Source organism: Cervus canadensis, chromosome 22, assembly GCF_019320065.1.
Source record: "Cervus canadensis isolate Bull #8, Minnesota chromosome 22, ASM1932006v1, whole genome shotgun sequence".
NCBI lineage: Eukaryota > Metazoa > Chordata > Mammalia > Artiodactyla > Cervidae > Cervus > Cervus canadensis.
In genome coordinates, this window is record NC_057407.1 from 52,090,161 (window position 1) to 52,105,565 (window position 15,405).

Genomic DNA, 15,405 nt, shown 5'->3' on the forward strand with positions numbered 1-15,405 from the left:
TTTTATGTCTGTTTTTTAAAAAGGTTATTTCTTAGAATTTCCATCTCTCTACTTATATTACCCATTTGTTTTGGTGTATTGTCTACTTTTACTGTTAAAGCCCTTAACGTATTAATCACAGCTGTTTTAAGTTCGTGGTCTAATAGTTCTGTCATTTCTGCCAAGTCTGAATGTGGTTCTGATGCTTGCTGTGTCTCTTCAGGCTGTGATGGGGGTTTTTTGGGGGTGGGGGAGCTTTTACTCTGCCTTGTAATTTTCTGTTGACAGCTGAGCATGGTGTGCTGGGTAACAGGAGCTCCAGGGAATAGACCTTTTAGTGCTGTGATTGATGGTGAGGGCTTGGGGAGGTGTGATCAGTTCTCAGTAAGCCCGTGTCCCTGGGCTCTGAACTTCACAAGTGCTTCTCTAGGGGGAGCTGGAGTTGGGGATTTCCCTACCAGTATGTTCAGTCTCTGATAAAATAATTTCTGCTGAGGGCAGGCCTTGTTAAGAACAGAAGACTCTGACATTTCAAAATGGTTACTTTCTTCCTTCCCCTGCCAGAAGCACCAGGGGATTTTTCTCTGAATTTCCCTCTGAGACTCTAGTAGAGCTCCTGGAGGTAAAACCCACAAAACTGTGGGGACCCCCTCATGATCCCCGTAGTGTTTAACTCAAGACTCGTCCATGCTGAGCTCTAGCAATGTGTTAGTTACAGTTCAGGCCCCCTCACCCCAGTGTTGCCTCCCATAGAGGTTTCTGCCTGGAAGTTTCTGCTTCAGTAGGTTGTGATTCTCCGTGTCCACCCACCTGTCTCTCCAGTGTGGGGGCTGCAGTTGGCCCTGTCACCTCGCTTCTCTGACAGATCCAAGAAGACTTGTTTATTTTTCCCAGTGTGTTCAGCTTTTTTACTTGTTGGGATGGAGGGATGACTTCCAAGAATATGGAAGTCTGATTTCCCCCTCTGAGAATCCTGATTGCACCTGTGGAGTTCCTAGTGAAGTAATGCACAGAGGTGCCAGAGACGAGAACAGTGGCATCCTTGGGGGACCGGTATTCAGCTTCCTGCCGGATATCTGGGTGGTTTCTCAGTTTTCCTCTTGCTGTTATGACTGGTGCTCTCATGAACAGTCTGCAGTGTGTCTGGTGGAAAATGTGTTCTTTCTGTTGGGTGTATAATGTCGACCTGGATTGCTGGATTCATAAACTGTGTGTATTTTCAGCATTAGCAGATGTTAAATGTTTAGCCAAACAGTTTTTCCAGAGTTATAAGAGGTCACACTTCTGGGAGAAAATGTTTGCAAGTTATATATCTGATAAGGGTTTAGTATTCAGAATTTAGGAAAACTCTTTAAAACTTCATAGGAAATCAACCTAGTGTTAAAATGGACAAAATACTTGAGTAGATCCTTCTTCAGAGAAGATACACAAATGACAAGCACATATAAAGATGCTTGATGTCATTAGTGTTGATAACTGGGGAGACGCAAAACAAAGCCACATTGAGATCCCAGCCTCACAGCCAAAAATAAAAAGTAACAATTGGCAAATACGTGAAGAAATTAGAACACCTGTATGTTGCTGTTGGGAATGTAAAGTGGCACAGCCGCTTTGGACAGCAGTGTGGTGGTTCCTCAAGAGGTTAAGCATATACTTACCATAAGACCTAGCACCTCCACTCCTGGATATATCCCCAACAGAAATGAGAATGTGTGTCCTCCTAGAAACATTTGTATACAGATGTTTATAGCAGCATTATATATAACAGTACAGCTATTACCAGCTAGTGATAATAGCTAAAAGGTGAAAATAACCCAGACATCCATCATTGGACAAATGGATAAACAAAGTGTGGCCTGTCCGTACGATGGAATATTTTTCAACTATAAAAAGGAATGAGGAATTGGTGGTCCAGTGGTTAGGACTCTATGCTTTTGCTGCCGAGGGCCCAGGCTCAATCTCTGGTCCAGACCTAGGATCCTACAAGTCAGGTGGTATGCCCAAACAAACAAACAAGAAGAATGAAGTATTGATATCTACTACAACATGGATGAACTTTGGAAACATGTTAAGTGAAAGAAGCCAGTCACAAAAAGTCAAAATGTGTGATTCCATTTATATGAAATGTCCAGAATAGACCAATTCTCTGAGACATTAGTGGTTGCAAGAGGAGAGGGCAGTGAGGATTGACTGCTAATAGGTATAGGTTTCTTTTGAGGGTTATGGAAGTAGTTCTGAAATGATATAGTCCTCAGTCTTGTGAATAGACTAAAGACTTGTCACTTCAGAAGGGTGAATTATGATACGTGAATTATGTATCAGTTTTTTAAAAGGAATTTGCATTGCTTCCAGCAATATACAAGAGTTCCAGTTGCTGTCTATCTTTGTATACACTTGCTATTGTCTGTCATTCTGGCTGGAGTTTTATTAATACAGTAGAATCTTACTGTGATTTTAATTTTATTTCCTTGATAAATAATGAAATTAAGCACATTTCATGTTTATTGGCCATTTGGTTATCCTTATCTGTAATGTACCTGTTTGAGAATCTTAAGAATCTTTTCTTTTTTCCCCTCCTCAGAAAAACAGGGAAATATGTGGCGTCTTTCTGACTCATTCTTAACATATTCAGAATACTAGTCTTTGTCAGATATGCATTGCAAATATCTTTTCTCATTCTGTGGTTTGGCCCTTTCACTTTTTTTTTAACCTGTTCTGAAGTGTTTTTGCTTGTCCTCAGAGGTTGCTCTGACGGTAAAGCATCTGCCTGCAATGCCAGAGACCTGGGTTCAATCCCTGGGTCGGGAAGATACCCTGGAGAAGGAAATGGCAACACACTCCAGTACTCTTGCCTGGGAAATCCCATGGACAGAGGAGCCTGGTAGGTTACGGTCTATGGGGTCGCAAAGAGTCGGACACGACTGAGCGACTTCACTTTTAAAGGTTGTGAAGATAGTCTTAAGTTTTTTTTCCCCCCAGAAGCTTTATTGTTTTACTTTTCTACAATTCATCAATTCACCTGAGATTGATTTCTGTACGTGGTGTGAAGTAGGGGATAAGGGTTTTTTTTTTAACGTGTTCAGTTAATTCGTTATCGTTCAGTTCAGTTCAGTTGTCCGACTCTTTGCGACCCCGTGGACTGCAGCACGCCAGGCTTCCCTGTCCATCACCAACTCCCAGAGCTTGCTCAAACTCATGTCCATTGAGTTGATAATACCATCCAACCATCTCATCTTCTATCGTCCCCTTCTCCTCCCGCCTTCAATCTTTCCTGGCATCGGTCTTTTTCAATGAGTCAGTTCTTTGCATCAGGTGGTGAAAGTAGTGGAGTTTCAGCATCAGTCCTTCCAGTGAATATTCAGGACTGATCTCCTTTAGGATGGACTGGTTGGATCTCCTTGCAGTCCAAGGGACTCTCAAGAGTCTTCTCCAACACACAGTTCAAAACCATCAATTCTTCAGTGCTCAGCTTTCTTTATAGTCCAACTCTCATATCCATACATGACTACTGGAAAAACCATAGCTTTGACTAGACGGACCTTTGTCAAAAGGTGACGTCTCTACTGTTTAATGCGCTGTCTAGGTTTATCATAGCTTTTCTTCCATCAGTTGGGGGGAGGGTATCATCCTTCTGAACTGCAGTCACCTTGGTCATAATTGGACTGTCTGTTGGTTCATGCGTCTGTTTCTGGGCTTTCCGTCTTATCCATAATGCCGGGGTGTGTGTCCTGTACCAGTACTGCCTTGTCAATTTCTGTAGTTAAAAAAGAAGCCTTTGTCTGGCAGCCTAAGCCCTCCTCTAATGTATTTCCATAAGATTATTTTAGCTATTCTTGACATTTTACATTTCCATATAAACTTTAGAGTCAACTGGTCCATTGCCACACCAAAGAAAAGTGGCATTTTGATTGAGATTGCATTGAATTTATAGATCCTTTTGGGGATAATTATAATTTTTATATCCTCCAAAACTATGCAGAGGAAAATCTGTGTATTTATATAGATCTTCATTGTCTCCTTGCAGTATTTATAGTTTCAAGTGTATTTGTATTTCAGGTTGCATTTTCTTTTGGTAGATGTTTTTTCAGCTAATTTTTTAAAGCTATTTTATTACTTATTTATTTATTTTGGCTGTGTTGTGCAGCTTGTGGGATCTTAGTTCCCAGACCACAGTCTTAGTTCCCAGACTCCTGGGTCCTCAGCAGTGAAAGCGAGGGGTTCTAACCACTGGACTGCCAGAGAATTCTCTTTTTGATGGTATTTTAGATGGCATCCTTTTAAAATGTTACTGTGTTGCTGGTATGTAGAAATACACTTTTTTTTTTTATATTGATCTTATCCAGCAACCTTACTAAAATCCATTTATTAATGTAATAGTTCATCTGTAGTTTATTATACATGCATCTGGTCTACAGTCCTCTGCTCTACAAATTGGGTTATGGAAAGGTGCACCCTCTGTACTTTATATTTTTCTAGAACAATTATGTCATCTGTAAATAATGAGTTTTATTCTTTTCTAATGTTATCTTGCTTTGTGACACCTATACGCCAATGTAGGATTCTCTGGAACCAAGGAGTAGAAGTATCTTTGTTTCCTGAGTGAAAGCTTTAAGTATTTCACTATTGAGTTTATTTGTTGCATGCTTTTTGTAGATCGTCTATCAGAAAGTTCTCTTCTTTCCTAGTTATGTAAGTTTTATTATAGATAGGTGTTAAATTTTATAAAAATTTTTTAATATATTAGAGATAATTTTTCTGTTAATGATTATCAGTTACATTACCTCTTAGAAATATTAAGCCACCTTTGTATCTCTGAAATAGGTTTAACTTGATCTTGATAAAACTGAATTTGGTTTGTTCATATTTTGTTAGGATTTTACATCATGCTTCTGAGAAAAATTGACCTATACTTTTCATGGACTTGTCAGTCTTTGATATCAAGCTTATGTTTGACATCATGAATCAAGTTTTGAAGTATTCCCTCTTTGTGTTCATTGTAAAGAGTTTATGTAAGATTGGTGGTGGTGGTTAGTCATTAAGTTGAGTCCAACTCTTGCAACCCCATGCAACTCATGCAACCTCATGCAACCCATCAGGCTTCTCTGTCCCTGGGATTTCCCAGGTAAGAATACTGGAATGGCTTGCCACTTCCTTTTCCAGAGGATCTTCCCAACTCAAGGACTGAACCCATGTTTCCTGCGTTGACAGGCACAGATTCTTTAGTACTGAGCCACCAGGGAAGCCCAAGATTGATGTAGAACTTGTTATTTTTGCTTCTTTAAAGCTATCAGATATCAATTTATAAGGCCCATTATGGAATGTAACAGTGGCCCAAATGGTAATATTCTTTACCGTTTTCTATGTGGGCTTTTGCTTTACAGAAAGTACTTGCTTCTTAAATTGGAAAAATGCCAAAATATGGGAATTCCTCCTTCATGTAGCACCTGTATTAATGTCTTTATCAAATAATGGTTCCCCATGCTGAAATAGGATTGTAGACAGTGATAGGGAATTCTCGCTATATGTGTAAGATTTATCCTGTGATCATGATCACTTCAGAGAATTATAGGAAGAACTGTAATGTATACATAAAATAAAAAATACATGAAATGATTAATGTGAAGAGGTACATGAAATTCAGGGATATTTTTAAAGATTTTTCAGATAGAGCATATATGGAGATAGTTATATTTTTAAGAAACAATAAAATAATGATGCCTCCAATTTCTCAAAATACGATTATATATATTTGGAGGGAGAGTAATACACACCCAGACACACCACCACACATGCAGGGGCAGAGCTGTACCTTGATGTCATTGTATTACCAAAACTTTTTAGAATTAGTTGGTGACAATTCTTTTCTGTCTTGTCTTGGGGTAAAATTTATTTTTCTAAAATTTTAGATACAGTGATTTTCAATATTTTTGCTCACAAAATTCCTCTTCTGTTTTATTTACTTTTTGCTCACAGTTTGCGGGATCTTAGTTGCCCAATCTGGGCCCTCAGCAGTGAAAGCATGGAGTCCTAACCACTAGATCAGCAGGGAATGCCCAGGATTCCTTTATATTTGTATTTATTAAGAACCCCAAAGAATTATTTTTAATGTAGTCACTTATCTATATTTGCTACATGGTAAATAAAAGCTGAAAAATTTAAAATATTCATTTATAAGTAACAATAGTATATCCATTTTATGCTAACATAACTTTATAGAAAACAACTCTGTGAAACTAAAAAAAGTGTGTGGAAGGGTGCTGTTGTCTTACATTTTTATAAACTCTTTATTGTCTGGCTTAATGGAAGACAACTGGGTTCTCCCATCTGCTATATTCCGTCTGATCTGAAATGCTGTCTGAATTCCAGGAAGAAAATGCAGCCTCAAAATACATAGGTGGAAAAAGGTAGTATTTTAATAGATTTTCCAGAGAATTGTGCTTTTTCTCTTTTGATGCTAAGACTTGGCAAGTGTATTTTGCAGGCTAACTACAGTGGAGAAAACCATTGGTCTCTCTTTCACCTGGAGTGGATTTTTACCCCCGTGTGACTTCTGTAACATCATTCATTGGATTTAGAAAATCTCAGTTTGCTAAACTCCAGGTTCTTCCAAATTCTAACATGTCCCATTATAAAATGTCTCCTCCCCAAATAACATAATTTTAGTTATTATTAAATCTCATTAGAAAAGTTTAAAGTGGTGGGAAACTGTCAGGCTCAGTGGCCGATACAAATTTTCCAAGGTTCTAATTTTTTTCTGGAAAGTTCAGATTCTATCAATGCAACAGATACTATCAGTTTATATTCCTTGTACTGATAGGATCAGTTCATTCATTATTGAGAAAATGTCTCCCAAATACGCCTGAAGAACCAGTTGGTCTGTAAGTAATTCTTTCAAGTAGGGGAAGGAATTGGCTGGACCAGCTTATCACTCGATAGTACAAACACACTTTCGTAAGCAGCAGAAATGTACATGTGTCTTTCCATTTCCTCACAGAACAGTAGAAGAACTGGTACTGGTTGGTGCAACTTAATAAAATTTTACTTCATCAAGGGAATTCTTAAGTGAATTTGCTTTGTATTTTCCCACAGAGTGGTGAAGAAGAGAATGACTGCAAATTCAGTTTGCTCCCACTGCCTTGCCTTGTGCTAGAGTGCTCCTCGTTTTACTCCACCTGCAGTGCAAACCAGTATTCACACAGTGAGAAATGCAGATGACCTCTTAGCAGGCGGAGGAGAAGAGTTCTGACCTCCCAGAATCCCTGTGAAGTTGTCAAGACCTCTCGGGGTCCTCTGATCACCCTCAGAACTGCTGTGATAACTCAGTAGCCAAATCAGTCATTTGATGTTGCCCCATGTTGAATTTAAAGCCAGGTCTTGGTTCAGAAATTGGAGCTGACATCCTGTAGGATGCGACTCTTCCAAGCAGTTTTTGTTAAAGTCTGTTCTGTCTTTAATGCCACAACCTCACCATAGTTAGCCGGGTTGGTCTCCCGCTCTTGTTTGGGGTACGTGTGCTCTCTGCCCTTTTGCAAAATTCTGTGCAGGTGGGAAGTGTACTATTAAGATGGTAGCTAATGACCACAACTTTTTTTTTAGTTTAAAAAATTTTTTATACAGTTTTAAAGATTACTTTCCACCAAGTCATTACGAAATACTGTCTATATTCCCCATGTTGTACAGTACACCCTTATACCTGCTAGTTTGTACCTCCCACTCGCCCACCGCTGTAACCCCTAGCTGTTCTCTGTGTCTAGTTTATTGTAACTTTTAAATTCCGTATATGTGATATCATACAGTATTTGTCTTTGTCCGACTTATTTCACTTAGCTTGATGCCCTCCAACTCCGTCCATATTGCTGCGAATGACAAAATTTCAGTCTTTTTTGTGAGTAATATTCCATTGTATTTATGTACCACATCTTATTTATCCATTCATCTGTTAATGGATTCTGAGGTTGCTTCCGTATCTGGCAGTTGTAAGTAATGCTACTCTGAACACTGGGGTGCATGTGTCTTTCCAAACGAGTGTTTTTGGATTTTTTGGATACATACCCAGGAGCAGAATTGCTGGATAGCCACATCTGTTGTTATACTCCCAGATGTTTTGCTTCTCTTTAGCTGCCGGAGATGCTCAGTATTTTGAGATCTTTAACCTTCAAGTAAAGTCTTAATCCATCCCTGCCTTGCAAGATATTTGAGCGTCTTAGCCGCCACCACCTTCTTAATGGACTTTGTAAAGCCACCGCTGTCTTAATGTGAATGAACTGTGGTGCCAGGACTCTGGAGAACCGTGGCAGGAGGTAGCGGACTGGGTGCTCCATTCACTAAGCGCGTGGCTCTAAGTCATCTGCTCTTCTGTAGCCTTAGTCCGTCCTCTGCGTAGTGTTGAGGACAGCCTGCTTGGGATTGGAGTTACAGTGGGGTAAACCAGACTGAGGGTGTGGGGGTACTTTTCTAAACTGTAACGTGTTACACAAATTAAATTTTGGTAGCCACCAGGGAAGGAATTTTAATTTGCATAAATTCATTAAATACTAGTCCCATGATTTTTCAAGCACTTTTAGCCATCTGCTCTAAGTGTATTGGTGTGATTGACCATTCTGAAAATCCTGCTGCCTTGAGTGCTTGTTTCTACAAGAAAACAGTTTTATATATTTATATATGTATACATGTATGCACATATATAAATATGTATTTATACATACACATGTATAAAATGGTATTAGACCAACTGCTAGCTGTTTGTAAAGGTAAAATTAGATCCATCCCTGACATCAGTCACAAGAATCAACTCCCAGGTGTATCAGACCTAAATGTAAAATATGAACCCATACAAGTACTAAAAAAAAACTTAAAATTCTTTTGTATCCGAATGGGGACAGGCTTTCTAACTTTAACTCAATATACATGCAATTAAAGAAAAATTGTATACTCAACTATCTAAAAATAGTCTGGAAAAAAAAGCATGATGGCAAAAAACACCATAAACAGAAGCAAAAGGCAGGCAAAAAGGTTAAGAAAAAAGTTATACCACAGAGAAAGAGCTGATATACCTAATATTTGAAGAATTCTTAAAATAGAGGTAGGGGAACCAAAATCCCTATAGGATGTAAATAGGCAAAAAACATGAACAGGCAAGTAAAACATAAAAGTAGCTCTTGAATATATGTAAATACATTGAATTTTTCTCTGGGAGAAATGCAAGTTAAAATTACACTAAATATTATTTCTCCCTATCTGAATGAAAAAAATTCAAAGCTTGAGAAAGCACTTTGTGGGAGATGTTGGAGAAACAAGTGTGTGCACTATTTCTGGGAGTGCAAAACAGTACAACCTCTGGTGAGGGGAATTTGCACTATTTAACAAAACTACGCAAACTCAGTAACCACCTAACCTAGGAACTTACCCCAAAGATACATATCTGAGGATACAAAAATAATATTGACACAGTTATTCTCTGTGACATTGTTTCTAATTGCAAAATATTGGAAACAGCTTAAAGGCCTCTTCATGAGAAATTGGGTAGGTAAACTGAGGTATGGCCATTCAATGTAATCATTAAAAACAAAACTAAGCTGGTTACTATAAACTGACATGCAGCAGCTTCAGGAGAGTATGTGCCTCTTTCGACTACAGAAACACAGGGAGGATAACAAGAAACAAGATGTTCCCTGCAGAGAGTGGGTATCTTTCTGTAATATTTTCTCTTCGGGAACCTCTGTTAATGTTTCCCATTTTCAAAAACTAGGATTTAATTGATAACGAGTGGAAAACTGTTTTCTGTACTCTTTAATGACTCAGTATGAGGCAAGTCTGTGGTGGCCTTGTAATGGCAGAGATGCCCTGTAATTCACATTCCCAAATTGGACTTCTCTTTTCCCTAAGCAATCAGAAAACTTAAAAACAAAACTTATTTAATTGGCAGATAATTAGTTTACTGTATTGTGATGGTTTTTGCCATGCATCAGTATTGAATGGGCCATAGATACACATGTGTCCCCTCCATCCTGAACCCCCCTCCTACCTCCCTTCCCACCCTACCCCTCCAGGCTGTCGTAGAGCACTGGCTTTGGGTGCCCTGCTTCATACATTAAACTCTGGTCATCTGTTTTACATATGGTAATGTATACGTTCCAGTGCTGTTCTCTCAAATCATCCCATCCTCTCCTTGCCCCACTGAGTCCAGAAGTCTGTTCTTCACATCTGTGTCTCCTTTGCCACCCTGTATGCAGGATCGTTGGTAGCATCTTTCTAGATTCCATATATATATGTGTTAATGTACAATGTTTGTCTTCCTCTTTGTGACTTACTTCACTGTCTATAACTTCCCTGGTGGCTCAGACGGTAAAGCGTCTGCCTGTAAGGCGGAAGACCTGGGTTCAATCCCTGGGTCAGGAAGATTCCCCTGGAGAAGGAAATGACAACCCGCTCCAGTATTCTTGCCTGGAAAAATCCCATGGACAGAGGAGCCTGGTAGGGTACAGTCCATGGGCTTGCAAAGAGTCGGACACAACCGAGCGACTTCACTTTCACTTTCACTTTGTGACTTACTTCACTGTCTGTAATAGGCTCTAGGTTCATCCACCTTATGAGAACTGACTCAAATGCGTTCCTTTTTATAGCTGCGAAATATTCCATTGTATATAAGTACCACAACTTCCTTACCCATTCGTCTGCCGATGGACATCTAGGTTGTTTCCAGTTATTTACAGCGACTGTAAATGGTGCTGCACTGGGCTTTGCGGTGCATGTGTCTTTTTCATTTCTGGTTTCCTCAAGGTATATGCCCTACAGTGGGATTGCTGGGTCGTATGGTAGTTTTATTCCTAGTTTTTAAAGGAGTCTCCCTACTCTTCTCCACAGTGGTTGTATCATTTTGCATTCCCACCAACAGTGTGAGAGGGTTCCTTTTCCTCTACACCCTCTCCAGCATTTATTTTTTGTAGATTTTTTGTTGATGGCCATTCTGACTGGTATGAGGTCAGAATATCAGAATACCTCATTGTAGTTTTGATTTGCATTTCTGTAATGAGCGATTTTGAGCATCTTTTTATGTGTTTATTAACCGTTTGTATATCTTTGGAGAAATGTCTGTTTAGTTCATCTGCCCATATTTTGATAGGATTGTTTGTTTTTCTGGTGTTGAGCTACATAATATGCTTGTATATTTTGTAGATTAATTCTTTATCAGTTGTTTCATTTGCTTTTATCTTCTCCCATTCTGAGGGCTGTCACTTCACCTTGCTTATAGTTTGCTTCATTGTGCGAAAGCTTTTAGGTTTAATTAGGTCTCATGTGTTTATTTTTGTTTTTATTTTCATTACTGTGGGAGGTGGGTCATAGAGGATATTGCTGTGATTTATGTCAGAGAGTGTTCTGCCTATGTTTTCCTCTCAGAGTTTTATAGTTTCTGGTCTTTTAATCCATTTTGAGTTTATTTTGGGGTATGGTGTTAGAAAGGGTTCTGATTTCTACCTTTCTCCATCACATCTCCCTCCCAAGTAACCCAACTGTGCTGAACTAAAATACCAACTGATATGGAAGCAAGGAGGCTGAGTTTTGTAGTCACCCCCGCCCCCCCCAAATCCCATCGAGGAATTAAGTGCATGTACAGGCATGCAGAAGCCCTAGAAAAAAGGCAGCACTAGCATTCCTTGGCCAGTGCAGCCCTCTGCTGGTGTAAATGAAACAAGATTGATGATGTGATTTGCTTATCCTCTCTAGTTTTTTTTTTTAATTGGAGGAGAATTGCTTTGCAATGTTGTGATGGTCTCAGCTGTACAACAGCACAGACCAGTCGTAATTATACGTACATTCCCTCCACCGGAGCCCCCTCCTCCCCATCCTGTCCCTCTGGGTTGTCGCAGGCACGGGGCTGAGCTCCGTGTGTCATAGTCCAGATTCCCACCGGCTGTCTCTCTAACATGTGGTAATACATATATATGTGTGTGTTTCGGCGCTCTTCTCCCAGTTCATCCCACGCTCTCCTTCCTCCAGTATGTCCACAAGTCTGTTCTCTGTTGGCATCTCTGTTGCTGCAAATAGCTTCATCAGTATCATCTTTCTAGATGTCATATATATGCATTAATATATGATATTTGTTTTTCTCTTTCTAACTTACTTCATTCTGTATAACAGGCTCTAGATTCATCTAACTCACTGGAACTGACTCAAACTCGTTCCTTCTATATAGCTGAGTAATATTCCACTCTGTGTGTGTGTGTGTGTGTGTGTGTGTGTGTGTGTGTGCGTGCGCGCGCACACATACCACAACTTTTTTGTCCATTCATCTGTCAGTGGACATTTAGGTTCCTTCCATGTCTTGGCTGTTGTAAGTAATGCTGCAGTGAATGTTGGGTGCATATATCTTTCAAAGTTAACAGTTTTCCCTGGATATATGTGCAGATGTGGGATTGCTGGACCATATGCTAGGTTTATTTTTAGATTTTAAGGAACCTTCGCAGATTTCTCCATAGTGACTGTTACCAGTTTACATCCCTGCCAGCAGCATAGGAGGGTTCCCTTTGCTCCATGCTGTCTCCACCTTTGATACTTTTGGGACTGGTGTGAGGTGATATGTCTTTGTAGCTCTTTTTTAAAAATGTGCTTATTTTTGGCTGTTCTGGGTCTTCGTTGCTGTGAGGGCTTTTCTCTAGTGTGGAGAGTGGAGGCCGCTCTTTAGTTGCGGTGCACGGGCTTCTCACTGCAGTGGCTTCTCTGGTTGCAGAGCGCGGGCTCTGGGGCACACGGGCTTCAGTAGTCGAGGCACACAGGCTCAGCAGTCGTGGCTCATGGGCTTGTTCCATGGCATGTGGGATCCTCCCAGGTCAGGAATTGAACCCATGTCTCCTGCATTGGAAGGCGGATTCTTTACCACCGAGCCACCAGGGAAGCCCCCGCCTTGTAGTTTTCACTTGCATTTCTCTATTAACAGCCATGAGGAGATGGCAACCCACTGCTGTATTCTGGCCTGGAGAATCCCCACGGACAGAGGAGCCTGGCAGGCTACAGTCCATGGAGTCGCAAAGAATCAGACAACTGAGCAACTAAGTGCAGCACATTAATAGCCAATGGGTTATCTTTTCCACTGCTTTTTCTTTTCAAACTGTGTCAATGAAATTTGCCTGTTGAAATTGGCTTCTTGAAAGTCAGCCCCGTTTTGCATTATTCTTCCAAGATCTACCACAGGACATTTCCTGAGAGTGGGTGTCATTTCCAGCCTCCCAGGGTTTGTAACTAGGAAGTGACCATAAGCTGCAGGTTTTGAAGTGTTGTTACAGACAAGGGCCACAAGGCGGCAGCACTTTCCCACATACAGATCTGGTTACCTGGGTTCCTGGGTTGTCCAGGAGAGCTGAACGCGTGAGAAGAAACGCTCAGGGGCTGGTGTGTCTTTCCGCCTTCCCTGATACCTTTCACCCCACGGAGAAAGCCCAGTCCTTGCAAAACCTCTCCGCTAAGGGTGCTGTGGTCCCTAGGTGTGGGGACTCTCGGGGGAGGGTGGAGGTGGGACCCCAGCCCCAGGGCACAAGGAGGGGAGCCCAGGTGACTTTACAAAGCTCTTCTAACCCAGGAGGATCCACGGATCTTTGGGTGAGGTAGGCTTCCTGTAGCTTTTGAAGGGCCTGCCTGGATCTGGGGTTTGTGCTCCCATCAAGAGGGGAGGGGGCAGTGCAGGTCCAAGGGGGCTCATTTGCTTGCAGATCCTCCGTCAGTCCCGTGAGAGTCCAGCCTCCAGACCCAGGCCTGCTCAGGCCCCAGGGATGTGACTCCCACCTGGGTCCCTGAGGCCTGAGGGGAGTAGGGTTGGCTCTGCTTTCTTAATTTTTATTTTATATGAAGTAGAGTTGATTTACAATGCTGTGTTTGCTTTAGGTCCACTGCAACTTGATTCACTTAGGCACACGTATAGATGTCTCGTTTTTCGGATTCTTTTCCCATATAGGTTATTACAGGAGTGTTTAGTTGAGTTCCGTGTCCTATACAGTAGGTCTGTCTTGATTATCTCTTGTGTATATATAGGACAGTGTATCTGTTAACCCTAAGCTCCTAATTCTTCCCTTCCACCCTTGATTTCCCCTTTGGGAATTATGCTTTTGTTTTCTAACTCTGTGAGTCTTTTTCTCTTTTATAAATTAACTCATTTGTATCAATTTTTAGATTCCGAGTGTAAGTGATCTCATATGATGCTAGTCTTTCTCAGTTTGATTTACTTCCCTGAGTGTGATCTTGTCTAGGTCCATTCACGTGGCTGCTGATGGGATCACTTCACCTGTGTTTTTGTGGCCAGCATCCCACTGTGTACACGCAGCACGTCATCTTTTTCGGTTCCTCCGTCAGTGGACACTGGTGGCGTCCGTGGCTTGGATGTTGTAGACGGGGCTGCACTGAATGTTGGGGTGCCTTTTCAGATTGTGTTTCTCTGATGGTAGGTCCAGGGCTGGGGTGGCTAGATCATAAACTAGCTTTGTTCCTAGTTTGTAAAGAACCTCCACACACTGTTCTCCAGAGTGCATGTTGCCAATTTTCATTTTCATCAGCCTGGTAGGAGAGCTCCCTTTCCTCCTCGGTGTCTCTGCATTTATTGTCTGTAGACGTTTTGCTGATGGCCATTCTGACTGGCACAGTGTGATACCTCCTAGCAGTTCTGATTTGCATGTCTCAATAATAGCCGTGTGGAGCATGTTTTCCATTAAAATTTTTTTTTTCAATGAGTGACATTTACTTCTTGAAGTTGGCTTCCTGAAAGTCAGCGCTGTTTTGAATTGTTTTTCCGTGACCTGCCATAGGACATTTCTTGAGGGCAGGTGTCACTTCCAGCCCCATGGGCCTTGTGAATAGGAAGTGCAATCAGAACTAGTTTTGGCCACCTGATTTGAAGAGCTGACTCATTCTCATCTGGGAGAGAAGGTGGAAGGCAGGAGGAGAAGGGGATGACAGAGGATGAGTTGGTTGGGATGGCATCACTGACTCAATGGACATGAGTTTGAGCAAACTCTGGGAAATAGTGACAGACAGGGAAGCCTGGCGTGCTGCAGTCCATGGAGTCGCAAAGAATCGGACACAACTTAGTGACTGAGCAATGATGGGAAATGGCCACAAGACAGAAGCATTTCTTCATGCCCACCTGGTTAGTTGGGGCCGTCAGAGCCTTAGGAAAAGTTGAGTTTCCTGGGTTGTCAATTAGGGTGGCATGTGCCAGAACAAAACCCCAAGGACTTGGCTCATTACCTCTTCCCCTTTCACCCTTCCCTAGACAAACTGCAACCCCTGCAAAACTGCCACACTTAGGGCGCTGTTGGCCACAGGTGGGGCCACTCTAAGGAAGGAGGCTGGAGGTGGGAACTCAGCACCAGGCCACGTGGAGACAGGGTGACTCTTCAGAGCTCCTCCGGTCCAGAGCATCCACCATTTGAAGGTGTCCTT